The sequence below is a fragment of the Pipra filicauda genome, unplaced genomic scaffold, assembly GCF_003945595.2.
Source record: "Pipra filicauda isolate LSUMZ 115617 unplaced genomic scaffold, ASM394559v2 scaffold11_size5308982_pilon, whole genome shotgun sequence".
Taxonomy (NCBI): domain Eukaryota; kingdom Metazoa; phylum Chordata; class Aves; order Passeriformes; family Pipridae; genus Pipra; species Pipra filicauda.
In genome coordinates this window covers 14,734-41,844 of record NW_024103652.1, presented here as the reverse complement: position 1 = coordinate 41,844, position 27,111 = coordinate 14,734, and the positions used below count along the sequence as shown (strand labels likewise).

Below are 27,111 nucleotides of genomic sequence, written 5' to 3'. Positions count from 1 at the left end.
CCTCTACTCAGTTCATGAACCTATTAGCTACAATTTCTAGAAACAATTTTTTGAGATGATATTCATTTTGATGTCCAGTGAAGATTCAAATGCTGATTTTTTCAAGGTACCAGAAAGGTCTAGTTATGTAAGTGACACGACTAGTATTGAAGAACCAAGTTACATGAATACATTTTTGAAGTGTTGAATTCAAGGAAAACTCTCTACTTCTGTGCGCTTTGTTTTTTCAGAAGCTATGTGTGTCTAAGAAATCCTAAATATCCTTAAAATTCTGCAGCAGTTTCTGAGTAGAGTTGGATTCTGACACTCTACATAAGCATAATTGAATTAGTCTATATCAGGTTGGATTCTGACTCTCTACGAAAGCATAATTGAATTAGTCTACATCAAGTGGCTATCAATGGTAAAAACAATACATTAAAAAAAGTCACCTAAAATAATGTTTTTCAACCAGCTGTTAAAACAAGTAATTTATTTGTTTTATTGCACATTTGCATAATAGGGCAAACCAGAAACTCTCTGTAACAGATGTGCTGGTGGCAGGGAGATTTGATTACTGGCATCTATTATTAATCACTGCACAAATCTTAAATGATTTGTTTCAACAGTTTGATCAATTTATGTCAGAGTACTTGCATTTATGCACAAAATGTGAAGATAAAACATCTGTCTACACCTTTACCAGCAGCACTGATTTTTTAATAGGGTTGAAGTTTGTGTTGAGGAAAACACAAGAGACTGACAACTTTTGAAAAGAAGATTCCACTGTTTCAGAGAATAATTCATAGCTGAAGGCATTTTGTGTTGGCAATAATATCTGTATGGTGCTTTTTTGACTTGAAAAAATGTGAAAGTAATTTTCCAAGGTTATAAAAACTTTCTCAAAACTTTTGCCATTTAAATTGGAGATATTTTTATTATGTTATGGGATATATTTTCAAATTGTTGAGACTCTTTGGGAAATTATAATGAATATTTTCATCATTAAAGATCTTGAATTTTGTACCATGTTTCTCCTAACTTAAAAAATTACTTGTAAATATCTAATGATTGGATAAAAACCCTATATTTTATGATATTATTTTATTATTTTATTATTTTAATGATTCCACAGGAGGCAAAAGGATTCATGTGCAACACAACTGAAGTACAGACTAAACATGGTAGCATCTGTGTACTTTAATACGTTTCAGACAAGATATGCAATCTTTCTAGATAAGGGTCAGAACTTTAAATTTTTTATATTTGTCTCATTAATACATCTGAATTACTGCACTGACTATCATTATTCTTTGAGGAACTAAGGGACACTTCCAAATCAACTGCCCTTGTCCTTATGGGGGACTTCAACTTGGCAGAAATTACCAGAGAGCATCACACAGTTGACTCAACCCAGGCCAGAAAATTTCTAAAAATCTTGGATGACAACCTTATGGAGTCTAAAATCTCTGTTGACAGGAGGAACAATGCCAGCAAATCTCAGCTCTGGACATGAGGAGAGAGAATTAGTAAACAAGGTCCCCTGGGAATGTTTTTGCAGGGGTCTACCAGTGCTGGTCACTTTTCAAACATCACCTCCTAAGGGCACAGGAGCAGGCAATTCCTAGATACTGGAAGTCAAACAGACGAGGTAGAAGGTTGTCTTGGCTGAACAGGAATCTTCTCTTGGAAATAAGGCTAAAAAGGAAGATGTATACTCAATGGGAGCAAGGCCAAGTTAAACAGGCAAAATTCAGACATCCTGCTTGCCGCTGTAGGGAGAAAATCTGCGCAGCCAAAACTCAACTGGAGTTGAAGCTTCCAGAAATCTGGGGGACAACAAAAAGAATTTTTTCAAGTATGCTAAGAGCAATAGGCAGTACAGAAATATCATCGGCCCATTACAGGATAAGGGATGGTCACCTCACAAACAGGGACAGAGAGAAGACAGAGGTGTTTAATGTGCTTTCTTTGCCTCTGTCTTCAATATAGATGATGGACCAAGGGGGTCTCAGTGTCCTGAGCTGGAGGACTGTAACTGCAATAATGATCAACTCCCAGTCAACCCTGAAATTGTGTGGGATCTGCTGCTCTGGCTGGATCCTTACAAATCTGTGCAGCCTGTTGGGATTAATCCGAAAATCCTCAAAAAGCTGGCTGATGTTATTGCACAACCTCTCTCAATGATTTTTGGGCAGTCTTGGGAATCCAGAGAGGTTCCCTCTGACTGGAAGCTGGCCCAATTTTCAAGAGGGGCAAGATGGAGGACCGCAGAAACCACAGGCCTGTCAGTGTCATTTCAGTGCCTAGTAAAGTTATGGAGAAGGTTATCCTAGGACATGTTGAAAAACACCTCAGAAAGAACACAATCATTGGTCACAGCCAGCACAGCTTCACGAGAGGAAAGTCTTGCTTATAAAACCTGATTTCCTTTTATGACTAGGTAACCCACCTAGTTGATCAAGGGAAACCTATTGATGTAATCTTTTGGGATTTCAGTAGAGCTTTCAATACTGTCTCCCACAGGATGCTGCCGGACAAACTGTCCAGCACACACCTGGATAAACATACCATGTGGTGGGTGAACAATTGACTCACGGGTTGAGGACAGAGGGGAATTGTGAATGGGGTGACATCAGACTGGTGACCCGTCACTAGTGGGGTTTCATAGGGCTCCATCTGGGGCCCTGTGCTCTTCAACATCTTCATAAATGACTTGGACCCAGGACTGGAAGGGATACTAAGCAAGTTTGCAGACTGGGGAATGAGTTGCTGGAAAGCAGTTCAAAGGAAAGGGACCCAGGAGTCCTGGTCAGTGGCAAGTTGAATATGAGTCAGCAGTGCCCTGGCAGCCAGGAGGGCCAACCATGTCCTGGGGCACATCAGGCAAAGCATTGGCAGCCTGTTGAGGGAGGTGTTTGTCCTGCCCTGCTCTGCACCTTGAATATTGTGTGCAGTTTTGGGCATCACCATATAAGAAAGATATTAAGCCATTGGAAAGGATGCAAACAAGGGCAGTGAAGATGGTGAGGGGCCTTGAGGGAAAGCTCCTTCAGGAGTGGCTGAGGTCACTTAGTCTGTTCAGCCTGGAGAAGAGGAGACTGAGGGGAGACCTCATTGAAATCTACAGCTTCCTCATGAGCGGAAGAAGACATGCAGGCACTAATCTCTTCTCTTTGGTGACCAGTGACAGGACCCAAGGGAATGGCCTGGAGTTGTGTCAGGGGAGGTTTAGGTTAGATATCAGAAAAAGGTTCTTCATTCAGAAGGTGGTTGGGTGCTGGAACAGGCTTCCCAGAGAAATGGTGACAGCACCAAGCCTGCCAGAGACCAAGAACCATTTGAATGATACTCTGAGGCAAATGGTGTGACTCTTGGGGATGGTGCTGTGCAGGGCTAAGGGCTGGACTTGATGATCCCTGTGGATGCCTTCCAACTCAGCATATTCTGTTGTGCTGTGATCTCTGCTAGCTATTTTCTTGGTGAAGGTGAAATCCTAGAGAGTGTAAGTCTTAAGGTAACAAGAAAGCTGCATTACCAGTTGTATAATATGTCACTTCTCCCCCGATAAAATAGAATTTTCATGTTCATAAATTAAAATGGCTGAAGCACAGTGCTATCATATAATTTCTAGAAGATATAATCTGGGGGCAGATTGCTTTTTAGCTTCATAGTGCTTCTTAGATCGAAAGAAAGACATTTAGCTATCTCTTCGTGGTCCTGTGTCTTAGTTATCACACTGTGTCTGTTGCTATCTGTCTGCATAGGTGCTGTGCTGTGCCTCTTTCTACAAAGTTCAGGTTTCTGAAGGTCAATCACCTCATAAACAGTACAGAAGATGGTACTGTTGCCTAGGGGTTGTACCTGCTGACTACATTTGAAACATTAGTTGTATATGGGCAAGGAAAGTTAAAGAATTTAAATTTCAGAATGGCTGTAAATACGAAATTAGTTGTCTCTTATGCCATATAGATGATTCTCATACACTAAGAAGATCTGTCCAAGGTATCTACAATTCTTCTCCAGGAAATAAATGCATCCAGTCAGTGTTTCTAGGTTTTATACATGACGTGGATCAGTCAGCTACAATGAAACCTAAGAGAGTTAAAAAGTGATTTTATTTCAAAATACAGGATTTCAGATATCTTCTAACTGACATTTAATAGATCACACAGATTTTACTATATACCTCAAAAAAGTGAAGACAGTACATTTTCCATTCATTCCCTATTAATTTGGCAAATATTTTGACCTAAAAACATTCAAGAATGTTTCAGCTCCAAGTTAAAAATACTGTGTGCTATGCTTGCTGTATTCATACTTAATTAGATGCTGCTATTTTTCGGTTTGTGGTTGGTCCAGCCACCTGTAAGAGTTTATTCTTTTCCTGCCAAGTTAGAGGAAAACAAGTACTGATAAACGAGAACTTTTGTCCTTGAAGGGAGTATTTTGTATAAACTATATTTAATTGGTACCTTCCTGCTGGCTGATGGCCTTTCAAGGGCATTTGTAGAAGAAAGTGAAGAGGAGGAGGATGAAGTAAGCCCCCAGACTCTTTTAGGAAAGACCCCCTGAGGTGCAGCATGCAGATGCGGGGACATTCCAGAGTACCCACGCATGCTCAGGAGAGATACCACTTACATAATGGGGGGAAGCACTGAAGGCCTCTATCTGGGCAGTGCTGGCCATACCTACCCAGGTAGATGTCAGCAATTAATTGCATAATAAGCAGATAGCTCGTGCTGGGAGTGACCACAAGCTTCACATCAAAGGACAACGTTGCCTCTTGTGGGGACGCCCGCTATCTTGTGAGCCTGCCGACACTCCAAGAATGCAGCTTCTGCTATGGGTAATTCTAGGCATTCTGGAGTCAGTAAAAAAACTTCATAAGCAATGTCTGGGTGAGATGGGGAGCTGTACTGAGGGCTAATTTTCCTCCTCCTTCCTCTCTCTCGGGTTTTCGTTTTGTTGGTCACCTCTTCATAATAAATATTGTTTTCGTTGAACTCTCAACAGTGTATGGTTTCAGTTTCAGCATCCTTCCCTGCTACACTTGCCCTTATACTTTCATACACACTCATCTTACAAGAAATATTTATTTTTTCTTTTTTAACTTTTATAATTAGAATCGTTGTTTCATACAAATGAGTTTGAGGTGCAGTTCTCAATTCTAAGCATTCAGTAGGTATGCACTTCCTTTATAGCACCTTTTCTTAAGAAGCAGTAAGTGTTGTCTAAAATCTTCAGTTTTATCAAGCATTAAAAATACAATTCCAGTTGACAAAATCTTCCTTTTGAAGTTTTTGCAAAGTATGCTTACGGCTTCCTGGGAGGGGGGCAAACCCAAACAGCAAAACCAACACACAGTAGCAGATTGAAACACAAGAAAACACTTGTAAGTCAGGGTTATGAGTGGTTCAGTAATTCCAATATGAGCTATAGGACAAAATGTCTTAGAGAGTAAGAGGTTAATACAATCCAGACAAAAAACTCTATTACAGATACACAGCCATCTCCAAAGTCATTACTGCAGTTGCCTGAGGTGTCTGCCAAGGAGCCAGATGTCAGTCCTCCAGAACTTAGTGTGTTATGATTGTCATTTTATCTGAAGAAGAAAGAAACGTGTTTAGATGCAACAAATTTAAAGCCTAACCTTAACAATATTCCCAGTTTGCTTTATAAAATCATAAAATGTGAATTTCCAAGGCCATCTTTAATGCTTAGGGTATCTGGTTTCATTGAATTCAGGAGATAGCATTATTTTTTAGCAAATAGCAGAACATTTACATTAGTTTTGGTTCTCTTGGATGTATAGACTTGTATGCATAGAAACTCCCTCATATTTTCATACTACATCCCAGGAGAATGTAACATACACTCTTGAAGTCATGCTATAGCAATGCCAAACTGACAGGCTGTGGCAAAGCCATTATGTTATTAATTTAGTAAGCAAGGACTCAGATTATTTATATCTTAAGTTACCAGACCTCTTTATAATTGTGCAGGGCTTGGGGATAGTGAAAGGAAATACGGATCTTGATGCTTTGGTTTCTAAAACTGGAAGTTAAACTCCAAACAAACCCTAACATTAATCCAACAGGAGAAACCAACTCCAACTGAAAAAAAAACCCAAACAACAAAATTGACCACATTATCACCAGCTTTTTTCTCAGTGCTGCAGGCTCTGTAGCATTCAGGAATGTGTGTCTTACAACACTTTTCATTTAAAAAGGTGTTTTCTGTTTGCCATATCTTTGAGGTCATGGCAGCATCCAGAATAAACTGGTAAACTGGTCATTTGAAGTTCTGGATTTCCAATCCATACTGTAGCACCAAACCTAATCCTAACACATAGATAAAATTAAAAGCCTCTTTTACACAAAATAAATGAGAAAAGATATTAGCTTATATCAGAAAGAATGCTGTTGTCAGCTGAAGCCAAGGACTTACATTTTCTATTGTTCTACTAATGAGTTTTCTAACTATAAAACAAGGTTGGGGTTTGGGATTAGTGTTTGGAATTTATATCTGTCTGCCTATTTTACTGCTTCATGCTATACATCCCCAAATAAGGAAGAGATCAGATATTGATTGGCACCAAGAACTTCTGTTATTGTTTTTAATGGTGTTATATTTCTTCTAGTTATAGCTAAAGTTAAGACAAGGGCAAACAGACAAGAGTGTGCATACTACTTAAAGCCAAGGATTTCTTTTCTTCTTTCAATTGGTCTTCTGGGCCTAGTTCAGTCTGGGAAAAAAAGAAGTCTCAGGAACACAAATTTTTAAAATCAATTTTTTGTGGACTCATAAAACAAGAAAGAGAATTAGAGGTCCTTTTGCTGTGTTTTTTTTTTTAATAAGACTTGATGCAAACATTTGGATATAAACAGACTTGGTCTTATTTTAAAAATGCCATAGAGTGAAAATCACATTATGACATGTTTTAAACGTTTTATTTGTTACCCCATCACATCTTGTGGTTTTGTGTCATATATTTTCTTTGAAAATACTGAAAGTCAAATGTGTGAAGAAGAGGGAGATGCATGTTCTGTGAAAATGAGATTTGCTACTGAAAAGAAAGAGATTGAGTGGTATGGAATGCTCTGAACCTTGATGTTTGTTCAAGCTGTATTTCTCGGCAGACCAGAATTTACTGATATGATAGAGCTGCCTTATGCAAAGGGATCATGAACCTATATTCTATTCTGAATGAACACAGCAGGATTTAAACATGCACATAAATCATGATGACTAAATATCAGTGACTAAACTGTGCCTGTGAAATATATGCACTTATGTAAAAAGGTAATTGTGCTGAATCCATGCATATGCATGAACAACTGAATAATTGTATGTGCAGGCTACCACCAGTGTGTGAAATTACCTGTTTTGCAAGTGTAAATTAGTGTTTTGCATGCCCATTTACCTGTTTGCTGTCCTTATATTTGTTGTGTTCAAGTTAACTGACTGTCTGATAATTTGTGTCTTAGGATACAAACAAAAGAATGAAAGAAAAAAAATAATCTTAGGAAGAAATAAAAATGTAAATCTTTGTCATTCTTATACCAGAGATGTAATATTCATGTCATTGAATATTTGCAAGATAGATTTGCAAGACATATTATAATCATATAGTGTTAATGCTACCCTCCATAATAGCCAGTGCTTCAGAACATATACATGAAGATTGATGCAGTAGTTGCACAGTTCAAATAACTGAAGATTTCAACAAGGACATGACTGTCTTTTTAATGCTAAATTTTAAAAATATACTTCATGTAGAACAAAGAGAACTCAAAATAACTAAGATACTTGAGGTAAAAAAACTCCATGAAAACTAAAAAAGATAGGTATAGAATACATTTGTCTCTGAAATACTCTACAATTGAAAAATATTCTATAACCCCTAAATCTGCTTTTTATTGACTCTGCAATTTATCTATTACATGTAAGTCACGATAGCACTCATGCGTTTAAGTTCCATTCTCCCTGGCATTACAGCAGTTGGCATTTCCAGAGCAGAACAAAATGTTAATTTCTAGTTGCATTCACTTTTCTTAGTAAGATATTGATGCATTAATGCTATCACCTGATCTGCAAGTAACTATACATTACTATTCCAAGGATCGCAGCACTGCCATTTCTAGTTCTCCCAGTACTCTTTGAAACTATTACAAAATGTGTAACTAATTTTCTTTAGATGTGACTGTTAGAGTTCTCCTCTGAAGACAGTGCAAACTACAGCAAGCTACGAATATAAATAATAATTTGGAAATTAATAACATTCACCTTATGTTCTTCCTGTTGAACTCTGTGGCAGCATTCTTACTTGCAAATCCTTGTTGTATTTATTCAGGACAATGAATTAATTGATGTTGAAACAGTCTCTTATTTATTTCTCTTACAATCTTATATCCTCTTTAAAGATTGAGGTATCAATATGTCTGACATAGCTCTTCCCTCTCCCCACAAAACAGGATTAAATGGTATGATGAGCAATGCTCAATTACCAGTACCAGGCAAAAAAGAAACTTCTTAATTTGTTCAAATTTCCACAAAAACAGACCCTTGAGCAAAACTTTATGGACCTATCTCTTAAAGAATATAATACACTGGAAAAAGCATCCTAAATTTTTCCTGGGTGTAGTAGCTTTGCCAGTGCTTCCCAGCTTTCCCAATTGCTTTTTCCAGCACTTCTGTGTTTTTCCTGAACCTATGTAGAAGGCAGTTTTGGAGACAGTTTAGCACAGGCCGTCTATGAGAATATCAGTGCTGAATACAAAGAGTACCCTGGGGAGACCGTAATCGTTTGCATGGAACTCATTCAAGGTGGAAGTATTGAGCCCTGAAATATTCTGTAGGTCCAGGGTTCCTCGTTCCCTGTGTTTGAAAAGTCCAAATCAATGAGGAAGATTAATTTTAGGTGGATGAAAGGAAATAACTTCTTTCTCTAGCAGAGAAAAAGAGAAGTTGGAGTCAGGCTAATTGTCTATAAACCTAATAATGGTGTCTAAAATGCTGGTGGTGGTTTGTAAACTGTTGCCTTTGTTCATAGCTTGTCCAGTAGTTACGTGTGTATCCAACATAATTGTGAGAGTGCCAAAGACAAACCAAGACCTGGCAAACTACATGAAAAGCTCTGTGGATGGCATGTTCATGTTTTCTGTCATTGAGATGACCCTTTTACCTAGACATGGCACTGACTGAGCCATCCATTTATGTTTCTTTAAATAATCCAAGTATTCCTGTTCCTTCCTAAAGCCAGGAGTGGTTCTTACAAGACACTTAAAACTCTCACTTTATAAGCTTAGAAAAATAGTGCAGAAGACATTTATAAACCTTAGCTGGGTATTGCCAAAGATATCCCTGGGAAGTCCAGAGCACGGATGGTCCATCTGGCACAACTCAGACATTCACTGTTGATATGGAATTCAAGGGAAAGTATTTCCATTTGAGATAACTAACAAGTGTCTTCCCAGTTGCTAATTCTCTAGACCCATAGAGTACTCTGTTAAATCTGCTTACTGCTTCACTGTCTGTTAAATAATAAAGTAAAATTGATCATAGTTTAGCTATAAAATAAATTATACAGTAAATCTCTGTTCTGATAATGTGAAATTAAAGAATTAGTTTGTTTATGATTTATTTTTATCATGCTTTTAATTTGTTGGTCTATAAAATTGTTGATAACAGTATCCTGTTTACTGAAAAGTATAGAATAGAGAAACCCACACAAATGATGATAGCATCTTATTACCATTCAATTTAGTTTAATGAAAAGTCCTGCATCAAAGGGTCTAACCCCAGAGGATTTTCCAAAGTAAGATTTATTCTTTTCTACTTTAGTCTTCTCTTTTTCCCTGAAGCAGAAGAGGTTTTGGATGTTTTTAGCTCTGCTGTTGTTTCACTTGTATAATGTATATTATACCTTTGAATGACCTCAGCATTGTCAAGGTTTCACAAATCTTGATTTGAGCTAACTCAGCCACAAAAGTATCTGAAAAAATAAATTTTTAAGGTTGTAACAAACATTACATTTAATGAGTACAGTGCATATGTAATGATGCACTGAATCAGTGTGAAGCCTCAAAAAATTATTTCTGTTGGCACTATAAAAGGAATGCTATTTTTCTTGTTGAAATACCATTTTTCAGTTACTGCATGACTGATGTGGTAATTATCCCCTACACCTGGGATTTAAATCCAATCCTACAAGCCCATTTTCTGTTTGCAAGCTGTCAGACTGATGCATAGTCTTTGTTCTTATCTGGCAATAGGCGAGGAATCAGTAATTCAGAAACAACAAAGCCACTGATGGGTCATCATGTAATCTGCACTGAAAATTGCAATCTGTAATGAGATTGGAAACACAGATGAGGAGACTGAAACTGATTACCTGCTCTATCTAAAATTTTCAATTTTATTGCACAAATATGATCAAACTAGCTCATAAATTTGGGGATTAGTTGAGAAAGAGTAAAGATTACTTTTAAATTAGGTGAAAAGGAGATAAGTTATTTAAATGTAAATTATTTGTTTTACAGTGATATGATCTATCTCCAAGGTGATTCAGATCTTTACATTATTTTATTCTCCATTTCAGAATATGGTATATCTGAAATTGATGAGTTGATCAGTCAGAACTAGTGTAAGATACTCTTTTCCCTTAAAACAACTATAGGCTCAATAAGGAAAAGAAGAGAAATACTGAAGTCAGTCAAATTTTTTATTATAGTCTTGGAAGGCATGAGCTGCTTCTCAGCAAAATAAACTTCTCAACTTGTTAAAAATATAATGTTCCTGATGTTCCTGACTTCTTTAGCTCCCTGACAGCAACTTACGGGTAGGTGTTAAATTGTTGTTTTCAACTCAATACCACAAATCGCCGTTTTCTGCACTGATGCGATTATGACTAGTTTGGTGAAGAGAAATAAATTACCATAGATATTTCCAATAGGATTCTGACCAAGTACGTGGCTGAACAAAGGAAAAAATGCATGATTTTTCTAGTTATACAGGACATTGACTGAGACATTCTTTTGTTCATACTTTCTTGAAGGAATCTTGTCCTTTTCTAATGAAAGTGTATTTTTCTTTTTTCGAAATGCAATCTTTGGCCCCAGAAGATACTGTGAGTTCTGCACTAGTGTTCAACACGTACAATTCCATTTAATCTAGAAAAGATAGATCTGCCTAATAAAAGAGAAGCCAATCTATTATTTTTTGTGACAGAATTGGATAATCAGTCCAGAAAACAGTTTAGAGGCACAAGAGCCATTCAGAATACATATTTACTACAATATATGACATGAATAGGTCCATACCAACTGTTTAATTTATCTTATTCATGTAGATATCTTCAATCATGGTCTGAAACTAATTTCAGCTTTATTTTATTTTGTTACTTTGTTTCATTATTAACTTTTGTCTTTCTTGCATTAGGTTTATAGCCAGTAATTCCCTTTGGAATATATTTACCAGCAGCCAGAGTTCTTTAATGGAGGCCATATCTTTGCGTGAAAATGGTTGTTGATGCTCTTCAGTTCCTTGCCCATAAAAACAAGGTCCGAACACCTCTAGCGATAAAAGTCCTTAAAGGGTTTAAGTACAGAGACATTTAGTTCATAAGTCTCTAACTTGTTTGGGAAGATGCCAAGATGACCAGTTCAGCTGTGGTGGCCATATATTCTAGCAGGGGATAAGGAGACCATAGATCAGGTTTCAGTTTTCTTCTGGTTTCCTTTCAAGCGAACTCTTGGCCTTCCTGTCTTCTCCAGCTGCAGAATGAGATAAGTCCAAGGTGATACAATATATGGAAATCAGAAGAGGAAATAAATTATTATAATAAATAATTGAACCATTGTAAAAATATATCCAGAATATTTGCTCATATGCTTCCTGCCAAATGGGAACTTTTGGAGTCCTTTATTTTTACCTGCTGTTATGTCAAGGACTGAAAAGACATACTGTCCTGATTCATTCCAGTTCTTCAAATTAATCCAGAGACTCTTACTATAATAGAAAATATAATAGTAAGTTGTAGATACAAATGTTATAATAAGCAGCTATATTTTCTCCTTTAAATCTACACACCTGATATGCACTGAAAATACTTAACAGTGGTCATTCTTGAAGTGCAGAATTACTAAACTTTAACTGTGAAGTCTTTAGTCTTAAAATTTTCATGCAATCCAGAGGCTGATTTGAGGAGTGTAGCATTTGACTGACATGTGTACAGTGTTCCCAGTAATGAGTTTACAGAAATATTCCACAAATTGCCAACACCTACAAAAATGTATACATGCATATGTATACAATAATGCATACAATAAGTGTACTAATCTGAATAGGTAGAGTGTATGTGATAAATTACTGATTTGAGAAAACTATCAGATAGTTTCTATGATGAGACATATTGACTTTGCATTAGTGCAATCAAAATGTCAAAAGGGCAGACAGAGATTTAAATATATTCCACAGATCCTTACTTTGAGACTTATGAAGTACCAAGTGGATAGAACTGCCATAATTCCAAAATAACACTAAAAATTAAGGTTTTATTTACAAACTAAATTATTCTACCAAATCAAAGAGCCATAGAAAACATAAACACAGTGAAAATAAATGTGTAACTCATGCATGCAAACACTTGAAAAATTCCATTAACATATCAGCTGTCATTTTATAATTTTAATGTTTGTAACTAATTCATTACTGTTCATGCTGAAAGAGTGATAAAAGGATCATCTAAATGACTGTGTCCTAATTAACTGTTGTTTATCCTTATGCTACAGCCCTGCATATTAGGAATTATTCTTTTCAGTAACCATGTGTATTTTTAACTGAAAACTGTAGAAATAAAGAAGAAAATTTGATGTCAAAAGAAGGAAAAATGTTGGGACTAACTAAAATTGATCTAACAAAGTCTATAACTGCTATATAAAGACAAAGTATTTGATAGATACTGGAGAACAACTGAGAGCACACTTAAAAATCAGTGGCAGGAAAAAGGAATAAAATATACTAAATTAGGAATATTTCTATCTACTAAATGCTATAAGCATATAAAAGAAATATAGAAATGAATCGTCAGTAACCGATACATTCTTGACTGTTTCAGAAAATCAAGGTGATTTAATTTTGTGTCTGTCATGCATAAACAGAAACACACTATTTTTCTTTCAAAGACAGTTTTGAACTTGAGCTACCCACAGACTTCCATTACGTGTTCATGTGCACTATTATGTAGTAACAGTTAAGTGGGACACATATATGTCAGTCATTTTCTATGTAGGTATTAATGGTGGACTTGGTAGTGTTAGGTTTACTGTATGAGTTAACCATAAGGATCTTTTTCAACCTAAATGATTCTATGAATCTATGATAAGTTTTACACTCCCCTGCCTTAGCATCTGGAAATTTTACCACAATGCCCTGAAATATTGAGTCCTTTCAGGACCCTATATTTTATGCAATTACTTTCAATACTGCTTTTGTTTTGTTTTTCTTCACGACAGAAACACATACTGAGTAGGTTGTTTTATCTCACAGTATTTTGTTTCATTTATCCCTTGCCCAGTATTTTCATTATCCATTCAAACAGTTCATAGGCTTGCCAAAATTCTCAGCACATATCTGGTTTGGCAAAAGAATTCAAATTCTTCTACCCATCTGTTGTTTGTAGATCTTATAATTGCCACTTAATCCTAAAGACCAAATATGGTCAGTATGCAATCGGATTTGATGCTTAAGATTGTCTGTCATTAATGTAAAGAATGCAAAATTTAAGACACAACAAACATAACGGGCAAGTTGTACTGATCTGCACTTATGATTCGGGAAGATAAGAAACAAGATGGAAAGAAACGCGAATGTTTCCATCCAAAGAAAATTAATTATAGATCAAGACAGAAAAAAATTGACTTTTACTGAAGAGGGAAATCTTAGGTGATAATATCAAGAACATAGAGTAAGATCTTAAATTCATATTTATTTTCAGACCTTAGTTTTCAGAAAACCTATGTGTTGTAAACGCTGCTGAAGGATGTATCCCACTGCACTCTTCTGTTTTGAAAAGATGCTGTTAATGGTGTTTTATGCCAAATTAAAAGGTATTTTAGTTTTTATACCTCTTACCACTAAATGTCCATGAAAGCCTTTTCACAGTCTTTCACAGTCGCTTAAACTTCTGCTTTAGTAATGGTGTTGAAAGCTAATAGGTAGGTTTGTGTATAAACATACACCAACTTATTTTTAATATTGGAAGAAAAAAAGATTAAAATAAGTTTCAGTGATCACTGATTATAATTCATCATCCAAATGTTAATAATACATATTTTTGTGTCGAATCAGATTTTGTAGATTATTCAAGATTTATCCATGTTTCAGATGGACAACAACATCTAATGTTGTTCTCCTCTTGAAGAAATATGAATAATCCCAAACAAAATTTTACAACTTAACTTCTTAGCTAATTTTACGATTTAACTAATGTGATAGTGCAGAAAGAAAAGCCAGCAGAGGTCTAGATGCTGTCCTTGTCATTTTGACCATGTAAGTACTTCTTTATTCCAGAATATCTGCTATTGAAAATATGGCCCAGATTAAAAAATGTGTTTGCTTTTTCTAGAATATTTGACATACCTTTGCGTACGTTTCTCATTTTAATATAATCTTGTTACAAAGCATCAAGTCTTAATTCCTAAAAAGCATATCTGTTTTGTAATCTGTTTGGATATAATTTGTCGGAGAATGATTGTAGTTTGAAGGACAAGAGACAGCAACTTGTCAGTATTGCATTGTGAAACTTTGAAGAAGAAAGGGAAAGTCAGAGTTCAGAAAGGGCTTTTTGCTTATTTGTTTTACAGACATAAAGAAACATTTTGCAATCCAAAAACACATTGTAGAAATGGGAAAGGGAGTTGATTATTTTGTCACTTAGTAATGTCATGGTATAATTATATTTTTCATTATTGCAACAGGAAGTCATGTTTTTGGAGTTCATTAGTGATGAGTCTAGCCTTCATTTTAGAGAAAGAAAAATAAAAAATTGGGTATGTAACAAAAGAGATGAGAAGAACTTGGCAGTTTCCTTGCACTAAGAATACCTTTAAATAACTTACTGGGAATTTTATTAAGAAATACATCTTGCAATTTGTCACAGAAATGTTACCTACAATGACAACAAGACATACCCTTCTCCCCAGCAAGCTTCATTTCTCTATCAAGGAATAACAATGCCTGCAAGGTATGAACAGAGCATTCCTTCCATTTCTCAACTCTGTCACACTCTTTTATGTTTTGTTCATAATGGCAGCTGTCTTACTTGATGTATCGTATAGATGTTCTCACCTGCTTGTTGTGATTCAGCTGCTAAATGAGAAGAATGAATATGTATAATTCTTTCAAAATTGCATTATAATGACACAGTCTGGCATATTTTATTATATATCCCACTAGACCCTGATTACTTTATGAAGTTGGCATTCAAGTTACACTACTTGATTTTTGATAGCTCTTGCCAACTTCCTCAATGTAAATGATAAAAGATGATAGCAATGGGAAAAGTTTCTAAGTATAGACTTAATAGAGGGGTAAGGAATGGTAACATTTCATTCTTTGTCATTCATTAAGACACAATAAAAGTTTGCTTTAACATGTGAGAGTTTTTCTAAACATTTTTTTTTAATGCCTGAGTAAATGACAGGAATAGTTTTGTCTTAAATATGTGGGAAATCAAGCACTTCAGTTTTTATTTCTTCACAGGGATTTCTTCTGTTTTCCAGTACTTAATTGTCTACTTCGGTGCCATGAAAGTATATTGTGTTAGTAACTCTAGTTTGTGATTGTTGTACCTTAACACAAGTTAGCAACCAAGCACCATGCAGCCGCTCACTCACTCCCCCAACAGTGGAATCAGAGAGAATAAGAAGTGTAAAATCTAGAAAACTTTGAGATAACGACAGTCTAATAGATAAAGCAAAAACCACCATTGCAAGCAAGGCAAAACAGAGAGTTAATTCATTGCTTTCCATGGGCCATCAGGTGCTCAGTCATCTCCAGGAGAGCAGAGCCCCACACGTAAAGGTTACTTACGAAGACAAACGTCGTCACTCCAAACTTCTCCCACTTTTTCTCCCCAGTCTGATATGCTGAGCATGATGTCATATGGTGTGGAATGTTCCTTTGGTCAGTTGGGGTCAGCTCTCCTGGTTGTGTCTCCTCCCATCTTCCTACTGCTCAGCAATAACAAAAGGATCTCAGTATTATTATCACTTCTCATTATTATCACTGTGTTCAGCGCAAATCCTAAACATGGACCCATACTAGTCACTGTGAAGAAAATTAACTCTACCCCACCAAAAGCAGGACAGTGATGTTTAACTTTTTAATGATTCTTGATGAAGCCATTATCTCTTCTATCCATCTTTTTTTTTAACTCTAGTTTTATTTATTGTAACAGGAAAGTGGAGTACTTCATGAGATGTTTACAGCAGCATTTTAAAAACAACCCTTCTGAAAAACAATCATTAGGGGTTTAGTGGTAGTAATAGTAGCTGGTTTGAGTATTTTTAAATTTCATTTGTTTTAAATCATACAGAGGTTCTCAAAATGCTAACTCGATGTACTGGTTTGGGCTGGGATACAGTTAATTTTCTTCACAGTAGCTGGTATGATGATGTGATTTGGATTTCTGATGAATATGGCGTTGATAAGACACTGGTGTGTTATCTGTTGCTGAACAGTACTTGCACAAGGTCAAGGCCTTTTCTATTTCTCATACTGCCCCACCGCTGAGCAGGCTGGGAGATGAAAGGGGACACAGACAGGACAGCTGACCCTAACTGTCCAGAGGGATGTCCCAGACCATATGAGATTGTGCTCAGCAATAAAAGCCATGGGAAAGAAAGAAAGGAAGAATGCTCAGAGCTATGGTGTTTTTCTTCCTAAGTAATCATTATGCGTGATGAAGCCTGAATTAGTGAATGGATTTCTTGGTTTGTTTTTTTTGTGTGTATGTGTTAGCACTGCTTTTTCTTTACCTATTAAACTGTCCTTGTCTCATTCCGTGAGTTCTCTCACTTCCAGTTGTCTCTCCAAGCACAATATACAGAGTTTAGCTGGCTTCAAATCCAGAGCACTGCTTTGAAAGAAGTAGCTAACATATTACAGTCTCTTATTACAACTGTAATGTACAAATATATTAAGAGAGGCTATTTCTGAGTAAAATAAGAGTTTTACGTTGTTTATATATTTGGCCTGTGACCTATCTTATGTATCTTACTGCCATACAATTATTAAAGAAATTATGCATTTAGGTCCCCAGAGTGCATGTGCTGTCTCTCAGTAACTGTTGTTTGACTTCTGGTTCAAAAACTGCACATTTTGTACCTTGAGTATGAACTAACACGCTTTCTATTAAAAGTTTTCATTTCCACACTGTATTATACCTCAAGGGAAAAAAATATGTTGAGTGTTAGCTTTACAGCTCCCTGTCCAACACCGGAAAGGTAAAGGGCTATTTAAGTTAATAGACAACACTTACATAACTATATATATTCATAAACACAACATGAAGTAATGTAGTCTATGATTTGGAAGAAACTTTCTATTTACCTAAAGAATAAGAACTATGAAATAGCCTTCTAGAGTGCAAAAGTGGCCATGAACCTACATCACTGCAAGGATCACTTCTGATGTTTTGACCTTCTTTTCCTATCGTTCATTAATCATTTACTATTATCTTTTCTTATTTTTAAGCTGAGTCAATGTCCTTTATTTCCCTGGTAAACCACTTTAATTCTAATTTCAAACTCATTGCTGATCTGTAAGAATATCTGACAAACCTATTCAATGGTGCCAGACTTTATGGATAGGGATTTGGGTAAAGAAGTCTGTTGGCTTTATAGGGTAGCTGAATCTGACCTGCAGTAATGGGAAAACAACTAGCAGAAAGCATATGATGGTGTAAATCCACTGAGGATGACGTAAATCCATCAAGGTATAAATAATGCTGGGATTGTATATTGTAAATATGCGGTGCCACTAAAGAGAAGAATTATCAGACAATAAAGTGACTCTGAACTGATTTGGCTGAATAAATTTTTATGTTTTAAAAATATGGCATCAAAAAAGAATTTCAAAAATATGCTGGGGATTTGTTGGGTTGTGAGGGGGTTTTTTGTTTTTAGAAATTGCGGGTGGGCGGGTATCACAGCTGTTTAGAACTGTCAGCACTCTTCACTTCAGGAGTCTGTACATTATGACTGAATCAATACATCAAGGAGAGAGATATAATGTGCTCCTGAATTCAAAGCAAATTTTAAAAATCTCTGATTTTTAGTGCACATTAGAATACTTAAATAGGAGATGGAGTGAAGATCTTAAGGTGCAGTTTATTTTCATTGGCATTTAGGCAACACCTCATTTCTGCCAAGATTTATGCATTCTAAAATTTCACTTTTAATCTTCATAGTAGCAACTATTGTATCACTTTGTCTTTTGTCTGATTTTATAAGTAAACCATTTAGAATCTAGTCTGATACAAAATTCATCATCAACAGACTCTTATTCTTTCAAGAATAATGACAACATTTGTCATCTGCTAGAAGAACTTTGAGCAAAATCAATCACATCAAAGACAATCCTAAAACTTCTTCAGAAATTAAAGCCTTTGGGAAGCTTTTTTGTGATTTCAAAGTAACAACTCCATGATTTGGTATTTTTCCATAATATGCTTTCAATTGTCCATCCATTTGCCCTAAACTCTCCCTTTCCTATATAGTTTACAAAGAACAACGTTTGTTGATGAAAAGTAAAGAACTCTTCATTTTACCGGAGTCAGAAACAAGATATGTTGTAAAAATTAATTCAAACATCTGTACCAGCACTTTGAGATTAGTATTAACTTTATTTTACACAGAAATTAATTAGAACAATAGATGGGTAAGAGTCTGTTTCAGCCCACTCAGATTAAGAATGGACGTTGACCAAGATCACATAAAAGTCACTGTCAGCAATGGGAAGAACACTGTTTCATGTGTATACTACTACAAAATAAACCAAGCAATTTTTATTTTATAGTGTTTTTGGAATGTACCTCACTCTTACTTTGTAAAACTATTACAAGTGTCAGAAAAAATCCAATTCTTTAACTTTGTCTTAGGAAAGAAAATGTAACAATAAAAATGTGTTCAGATTTGTAATTCTGATGCCAGTAATGGCTAAATGTGCTGCTAAAGCTCAATATCCCAGGGTCTAGAAGTAACTTTTGAAAACTGTGACTCAAAATCAGATCTTCTGCTTCACATTCATATGGGAGAAGGCTACAAAAATAATTTATTTCCTAGTTTTCCTTTCCTAAGTACAATCATTATTTCTGCAGTTGTATACACCCAGATTGAGATGTAAAGAAAACCAACTGTATTGCATTCTTTCTATATCACAGCACCTCCTATCCAAGTCAAAAATACACATTTCTTATGAACATTATTTTATGTGACTGTTCTTTTGCCACTGAAGTCAAGAGGTCTTAATGTCATCGATTTTTATGTGACAGGATACAGTTCAAGGATCTGATCCTACTAATCACCTGCCCTTTGTATACATGTGACTAAATCTGCTTCTTTGAGTAGTTTTACTATAAACTTATTTCTGTTACATGCTGTGGTGGTTTGGAGCTGGCTCCTTGCCAAGTCCCCAGCACCACAGCAGAAGCTTCCCCCCAAAAAACCCAGGGAAAAGAGGAAAAAAATACTAAGAGAACCAAAATAAGAGAACTAAAGCAATATATAAATATATTTACACTTATATTACATTTATACACAATTACAAAGACTATATACGCATAAGAAAGAAACCCCCAACACCCAAAACCAGAAAAAACTCCCAGATATACCCAACTAATAACGGATTAACAAACGAAATCTCAATACTTTCCTTGAGAGAACAGAAATGTCTCGGTCCACTCCACAATCACCACATCTCCCTCTGAACTCAGAAAGAAGGCAGTGGCCTTTCGACCAACCACAGACCCAACACCCCCCACAGCTGCAGGAGCCACCGCGAGCTGCTTTCTTCAAGTCCATCGGAAGAGAAGAAGATAGATCCTCATCTCTCCTTCTTATTTATACCCTGGCTTCTGTAAAAAATCGTATGGAATACTGGGAACACAGGGTACTTCCCTGGTTACAAGCTGGCCTCCGGGAAGGCCTAAACTGAAACTATCATGCTTTTGTAAATTTTCAAGGTTTTTTTCCCCAGTGCTTCATACTGAGCATGCATATTTACTCTGTACTAACTATTTTGGTTTCTCTAAAAAAACCTCTGACTCTCATTTCACTATGTTTCTCTGTCCTCAATTTATCATCAGGTTATGATGTAATTAGTTCATGTATTTCCTCTTCAACATCATTAATCCATTAAATCCATTAAAGAAAGGCCTAATTTAACTATCTACTGTATCCCAATAAATGTAGCCTTGCAATTTAATAGTGATTTTTTTCTACATGTTCACTTTTTACCCGTTATAATGTTCTTTGTAATATTTTACATAAAAAATGAGAGAAAATTGGTATCACAAATCCAGATATGTGTCTAGATCTTCACTTAACTATCTGAAACTGCTTTCTGTCATATACTCTCTCTTTTATTCAATTTAAAATGCTGAGTGACTGACAAGATCTTTCCATGAGTCCATTTTACTTGCTTTTTTTGTTTCTTCTCCTAGATAGGTATACTAGCATAGACAAGCTACTGTAAACTCAACATAAATCAATGAAAAAATTTCCTCTGTTTTTTTATTAGGTCTTCATGGTTTAGTATTTGTTCTATTATTTCAATAGTAAAAGTAAAAGTTTACTAAAGAGACCATTGTGCAATATTTCGTGTGAAAAGACTGGAGTGTTTGCTCCCCCAGCCCCTTTTAATAGCTCCTCAGTAATTCTAAAGTCTTCAGGAAAAAATATTGCTTATATAGTTGAGCAAATTCATTAACTAATACTTATAATTCTTTGAAACATGTCATGCTTAATGGCTAATCTGATGCTTAAAGACAAATTTTCTGATGGAAAATGAACTAAACCCTTCCAATTAAGAAAACATTGCAGAAAAGATCTTAGGTTTTAAACCTAGGAGAGAAGCTTACAGAAAACTGAAATAGCATGCAATAAAATAAACTCAGGCAGGTTGTTAATCTTGAGTAAAAAATGAAAAAAGAAAAGCATGTTAAATTTGAATGTAAAATATTAATGTGCTGAGCATACAGAAAACTTAATTTATGCCATTTGGTGATACCATTCAGTGCTAAGGGTGATAAAAGACTGTTTTGTAAATGACTATTTTGTGAAGGCTGAAAAATATAAACCCCCTACCCAAAAGAAGCCCAAGTAAACCTATTCTGTTGGTACTTCATGAAATTCAATATCTAATGAAAATACAAGACACTTCTTTTTGTATTTATCAAGTACATATATGTCAAAGAACAGTTTCATTTCATCCCCACCCTCTTTTGAACCTTGTTGACATTATCATCTATAAAAGCAAACATAGCTGCTCTTTTTCAGCCTGTTGTCAAATCAGCAGTTTGTGTAACACCCTGAAGTGCCACAGGTATGTTCACACTCAGTCCTTACCTCCATAGGTTATTCCCCTCCTTTCTTCTGAGGAATACCACCTTCAGTTTCACCACATCACAGCCCTGTATCATCCCTTCTTTGACAAGGAGATTACCTATTAGCTGACCTACTGCTTAAACAAATTATTTTTTGCAATATTAAACATGAATGGAGAAATGCACCAGCTATTTCTGTCGATTGAAACCAGGTAGACATAACCATGTAAGCCTATCATACCAAAGAATGCTTTACCTGTAACATTGGATTGACTTTTTCTTTCCCCACAAACATGAACCTCAAATAAGATTTACAGATGAAGCAAGAAATTGTGCTGGCTTACTTTCTTTTTCTTTTACTGTCAGGGTATCAAATTCATCCAGGCAAACTCAGGTTTAAACCACATCTTTACCTGAAATTTAATTGCACAAAATTAACCTCAAAAATGCATCTTTTCAAAGTGCTCCATTATAAATGTACACATATCTCTCCTCTCTAAAAATACACAGTTTCTAACAAGGAGAAAATTCTGTGATTGAAATGGCTTAATTTTTTCCAGCCTTATGACTACCTGACATGTTACAGTAACACAATCATAGTATGTTGATATTTTCTGAACTCCATTTTCATCAGAAATTCTGTCACAGAAGGAGCAATTCAGAACAAATGTTATAATACTGTTGAGGTTTCCAGGACTGAACGTATTTCAGTTTCTTTCATACCCAGAAGAGACCAGTGGCTCACCAATAATTGAAATACCAGTGATACTCATCTGTTTGCCAATCTGCAAACTAAACAGAAGCTTAATCGACTTCTGTTATGCCAGTCTGTTGATGTTTTTGCAGCAATGCAAAACATGATGTGAACTGGCAGTGATTCACCCATTGGAAAGAGGTTGAGCCAAACGTCACTTTCTGCTTCTGGCAGCAAACCAGGCTGTTAATATGCTTAGCTTCAGGACAGACTAGGGAAAAAAAAAGAGAAAATTCTCAGCTCTCAGCAGCATTTTACCAAAATAAAGTGTACCTTCAATAAAAATTAAATGTGTTTGTCCATTGATGTGCATGACTCAGCACATTCCTTTCTCAGATGCAGGTGGAACCAACATCCTAAGACTTGGAATGCATATGTGTGTTCTGTTAACCTTCCAGGATGTGTTATCACTCTTCAATGGGAAGAGTTTTCACTTCTAATGATGCCACACCATTATCATTATCAGAAAACAGAACAAAAGACAATTATTCTGCAGATAGTTTTTCAGGGTTGAAGGAAAAAGTACTGTTTTGAAAAGTGATAGTAAGCCAATGATGCCTATTTCTACTTCTAAATAACCACTGTTTCTGAATGCAGCTTTTCACCTGAGTTCAACTATTTCACCCAGATGATAATATTGTTTCGTCATTTCTGTGGCTCTGCTATCAATATCTGTGTTACACATATCATGAACATTCCAATATATATTTCTTTTATCTGGACTTACCACGTCTGCTTATCTTTTTAAACAATAAAGAATAAAGCTTTAAAGATTGTTTGCTCTCATTATCTGTTATGTACTTTAAAAAAAAAAGGGGGGAAGTCCAATTTCAAGTGTTTTCCCAAATGTTACTCTGAGTTAACACTTGTGTTTGATTTTAGGCAAAGCAACAGATACTTAAACAGAGTCAAAATGCATCTGAATCAAGGCCTTATCTAGATACAGGTACTATACAATTATCTGCATACAAACTGTGTTGAGACAGAAAAGTAAGCTTCTCACAGACACCATTCCATGATTCTTTTGAGTATCATCTCTCCACAGCTCAAATCTTGCAAAATTAGTCCTGCCACAACAAATTTAATTTCAGTTAGATAATTAGATTTCATGCATCAAAGCATTATTAATTACTTTTTAAGCTGTAGTGTGGACAACTCCCTAGATCCAGTAGCTGATCACACTGATCAGGTATTGACTGAAACAGCTCAGAGCAGACTGACTCAGCATAGCATTGAAGGATAATGTTAAACTGGAAAACTGACCCAGGTTACTATACAGCTGTGATAAAATAGGTTATTAACCTGGTTATAATTGATAAGGAGTATTTACTAGCATAGCCAACCTGATTTTTCCAAACCAGTTGAGTCACTGCCCTTTCTAAAAATGCTCTCAATGGATATATGGATTGAGACGGTCTTTCTTGAGTATAGGCATTCTACTTATACAGAAGGGTTTTGATACATATAGAGTCACAGAGACATGTTGCTCTTAAAGTAGGTAATAAATATATTTCAAGAATCTAGTCCTGAGATCAAATATGCCATTTTTACATTTGTACATTATGTGTTTACAAGTACCACAGTGGATAAACCCCTTTCAATAAAAAACAGGGAGAAATAGAAATATCTTGCAGACTGCTAGATAGTTAGCTATCTCTTCTAACACACTGTGAAACATAAACATTGTATATTTTGAATTAATTTTTCAATACATACAAATGTCTGCTCTATCCAAATATTCAATCCTTTCATAAAGTAGGTGTTGTTTTTATCAACTTATGATTTCATAATTATAATCATACACATCTGTTTTAGGCCCTGTGCTCTTCAAAATCTTCGTAAATTACTTGGACCCAAGGACTAGAAAGGATATTAAGCAAGTTTGCAGATGACACAAAACTCAGAGCAGTTGTTGACTCCCTCGAAGGCAAGGAAGCCCTGCAGGGAGACTTTGAGAAATTAGAGGGCTGGGCAATCACCAACCATATGACATTCAACAACGAGAAGTGCCAAATTCTGCACCTGGGAGGGAGTAACCCTGGATGTACGTACAGACTGGGGAATGAGATGCTGGAAAGCAGTGCCACAGAAAGGGACTTGAGGGTCCTGGTTGACCCCCAGCAAGCTGAACAGGAGTCAGCAGTTCCCTGGCATTCAGGGGGGCCAACCATGTACTGGGGGGCATCAGGCAGTAACTGTCCCACTCTGCTCTGCGCTGGTGTGGCCTAACCTTGAATATTGTGTGCAGTTTTGGGCACCACAATATAAGAAAGATATTAAGTTATTAGAGAGAGTCCAAAGTAGAGCAACAAAGATAGTGAAGGACCTTGAGGGGAAGCCATGTGAGGAATGGCTGAGGTCATTTAGTGTGTTCAGCCTGGAGAAGAGGAGACTGAGGGGAGACCTCATTGTAGTCTACAACTTCTTCGTGATGGGAAGAGGAGAGCTAGACATTGATCTCTTCTCTGTGGTGACAAGTGGCAGGACCCAAGGGAATGGCCTGAGGTTGTGTCAGGGAGGTTTAGGTTGGATATTAGGAAAAGATTCTTCATCCAGAAGCTGGTTGGGCACTGGAACAGACTCCCCTGGTAAGTGGTAAGTGGTCACAGCACCAAGCCTGACAGAATTCAAGAAGTGTTTGGTTGATACTCTCGACCACATGGTGTGACTCTTGGGGATGGTCCTGTGCAGAATCAGGAGTTTGATTCGATGATCCTTGTGGGTGCCTTCCAACTCAACATATTTGGTGATTCCGTGGTCATAGAATTTTATAAGTAATAAACCTTTTTATTATATTATGTATTTATATTTTATTACAATCTTATTAAAAATCAAATTAATATATATTGGAAATCTCTAAAAATATGTAGTGGATTTGAATTTACTGCTTATCTTCTTTTGATACTTGAATTTTTTCTAAGTAACTTGTTTCCTAGGAGCTCAACTCATTCCTGAAATCTCACTATTTATTCATTACTGAAAAAGTGAATTAAAAAGTCATTAAGAATCATGTTGTCTATCTTAATTCAAAGCCTTAAAAAACACATTTGGTCAGACAAAATACAAACATTTAATCCTTTTAGCACAATTTGACATTTATGTTGTTCTAAACAGAAAAAAATCATTTTTACCTACTGTCTGTAAATATTATGTTAGTTAGAATTAAACTTTCTAAGTTATGCCTGTACTAGTATAAACTACATTTTCAAATAGACCTAGTCAAAATTTCTTTTACAGGGAAGGAAATTAGACATGTAAGGCACACCAAATGAGCTGAACTTTGTTCTCAGAGAAAATTGGTTTTTCCTTTTCAATTTCATTTCAAAGAGATCTGACAACTGTCACTTTGAACAAACTTTAACAGCACAATATCCTTTGTGCAAGTTTCCCCCTGTCAGGTTTTCCATTCCAGCAGGAACTTAGAACAAAGTGTAGGCTGCCCTTTGAGCTGCAAACTTCGTCAGTTGAATGAACATTGGTAGAGTGCAGTGAAATTGAGGGCATACTCTCTCTGTGAATCTGAACAGTGTACTCACTCAACAAATATCACTTCTCTATCTTTTACAAGAATAAACTTACCATCCGTCCCTTCTCGCATTTCTCCTGTTCTCCTGTGTTTACCGAAAATAAAAATCATTTGAAAATCCCCTTGGTCAAACCTAGGCGGGGTAGAAAACAGTCTTGATTGCAAACACATCTCTCTCTTTTACAGTTCCTATACAGAATGTATAGAATAAATCTGAATTAACTCGTCAACATTTCTAAAATCTATCTATGGTCAAAACGTTATTTTTCTTTTAATTATTTTCTTAAGAAAGTTCTTAAGGTAATTGACAAATAAAATTAAAAAAAATATATATTTAGAAAATTTAAAATTCTCTCAGAAGTGACTAAAATTAACCAATTCAAGAGATGAATCACATTCATGTGGAAAAATTGTGTCATCTGTACCTGACTAAGACCAATCCTGTTACATATTCTTAGACAGCTGCACTCCCTTTCTCAGGAATGCTTATTAATGACCAGGTTTGAGAATGCTGTTTGGCATTGTGCATGGTCAACACACTGTGACATCTTTAAGTGAGACACAGGAAGCAATTCTACAACATCTCTTCCAGCTTTCCTTCTATACCCAAATCTCAGATAATAGAGTCAGGATGTTGTTTGAAACGCTTCATTAGTAAAAGGGAAGCACACAAAGAAACACTATTTATGTGATCAGGTCCTCAGTGGATCTACATTCATGAGAACTCTCCACAAATAAAATACAGTGGGACATTAAAATAAAATAAGTTTAGGGCACTTACAGGTTTGGATCCTTGAGTTCATCCAGCACTTTCAAACACGATTTACAAGGCTCAATTGCTCACTAATTTCAGTCACCAGAACAGGTTGCCAAGTTGTGGAATCTTCATCCTTGGAGATTTCAAAAGTCATCTGGATATGGTCCTGGGCATCCTGCTCTATGTGGCCCTTTTTGAGCAGGGAAGTTGGACCAGATGACCTCCAGTGGTTCTTTCAAGCTTCATGAATTCTGTGATTTTGTGGAGAAAAAAAAATTTTAATCTGCTTTTTAACACAAAAAGCCAAATTAACAAAAAAGAAGAGTCTAGTTAGACTCTAATTAAAACTAAAATTAATAATGGTAGAAAATCTGCAAATCTAGTCACTGTAACTGAATGGGGTTCTGACATTGCAGAGCATATACCCAAGTGTTCTTAATTTTGTCATAACTGCCAAACTGAAACATGGAATTTGGTGTACTGTA

The 27,111-nt window shown here is 36.0% G+C and overlaps 1 long non-coding RNA gene across 3 annotated transcripts; it reads right to left on the bottom strand.

Annotated features, from left to right (window-relative positions):
* Positions 1–3,379: 3,379 nt before the first annotated feature.
* On the bottom strand, positions 3,380–26,802 carry LOC120324283. Of its 3 annotated transcripts, XR_005565454.1 has the most exons (6): positions 26,651–26,802; positions 25,923–26,002; positions 21,934–22,002; positions 16,075–16,214; positions 11,458–11,756; positions 3,380–5,584 (listed from the first exon to the last, which is right to left on the bottom strand). It is a non-coding gene; the product is annotated as an uncharacterized LOC120324283 (long non-coding RNA). The 3 variants fall into 3 exon arrangements; XR_005565450.1 differs by lacking the exon at positions 3,380–5,584 and having other exon boundaries at positions 10,688–11,756; XR_005565451.1 differs by lacking the exons at positions 3,380–5,584; positions 21,934–22,002 and having other exon boundaries at positions 10,688–11,756.
* Between the last annotated feature and the right edge of the window lie 309 nt (positions 26,803–27,111).